This window comes from Penaeus monodon, chromosome 25, assembly GCF_015228065.2.
Source record: "Penaeus monodon isolate SGIC_2016 chromosome 25, NSTDA_Pmon_1, whole genome shotgun sequence".
NCBI lineage: Eukaryota > Metazoa > Arthropoda > Malacostraca > Decapoda > Penaeidae > Penaeus > Penaeus monodon.
This window is the reverse complement of record NC_051410.1, coordinates 19,880,539-19,880,965: the sequence shown is the minus strand read 5'-3', so window position 1 is coordinate 19,880,965 and position 427 is coordinate 19,880,539. Positions and strand designations below refer to the sequence as shown.

At 43.6% G+C, this 427-nt stretch overlaps 1 protein-coding gene across 1 annotated transcript in view; it reads left to right on the top strand.

Annotated features, from left to right (window-relative positions):
• LOC119589108 (lymphocyte cytosolic protein 2-like) overlaps window positions 1-427 on the top strand; it is a gene marked incomplete in the record, with an annotated part of 94,642 nt that overhangs the window by 37,532 nt on the left and 56,683 nt on the right.

The window sequence follows — 427 nt, the reverse complement described above, 5'->3', positions numbered from 1 at the left end:
ATTGACTGCTTAACTAACGATGAAGCATTTCAGTGAAAGTCTTCCTAATTACTGATACCGGTGTACAAAATTATATATGCTCTATCTCTTCGCTTATATATTTGTTAATTTGTACCGCCATTTGTTTTCGCTTTACTTGCCCCATATAACACTAAAAATTGCGAGAAAATTTTGCATAGGGTGTAACCCCTAACGCCACTAGTTCGTGACTTGCAAAGGCATTGATAAGATCGCATTAACTCTCGCTCTCACATTCTCACGCTTCGCACCTCTGGAAGGTGAGGGGGGAGGAGGGGGGATGCTTCTCTTTTATCAGTGTTTCTGTGTCCTCTGTTCTTCCTGTTTTAGGGACTGTTGGTCTGTACGTCATTTTTCCCCGAGAGTTATCCGGGCTACGAGGCACACCCACCGTGTTATCCAGGTCACA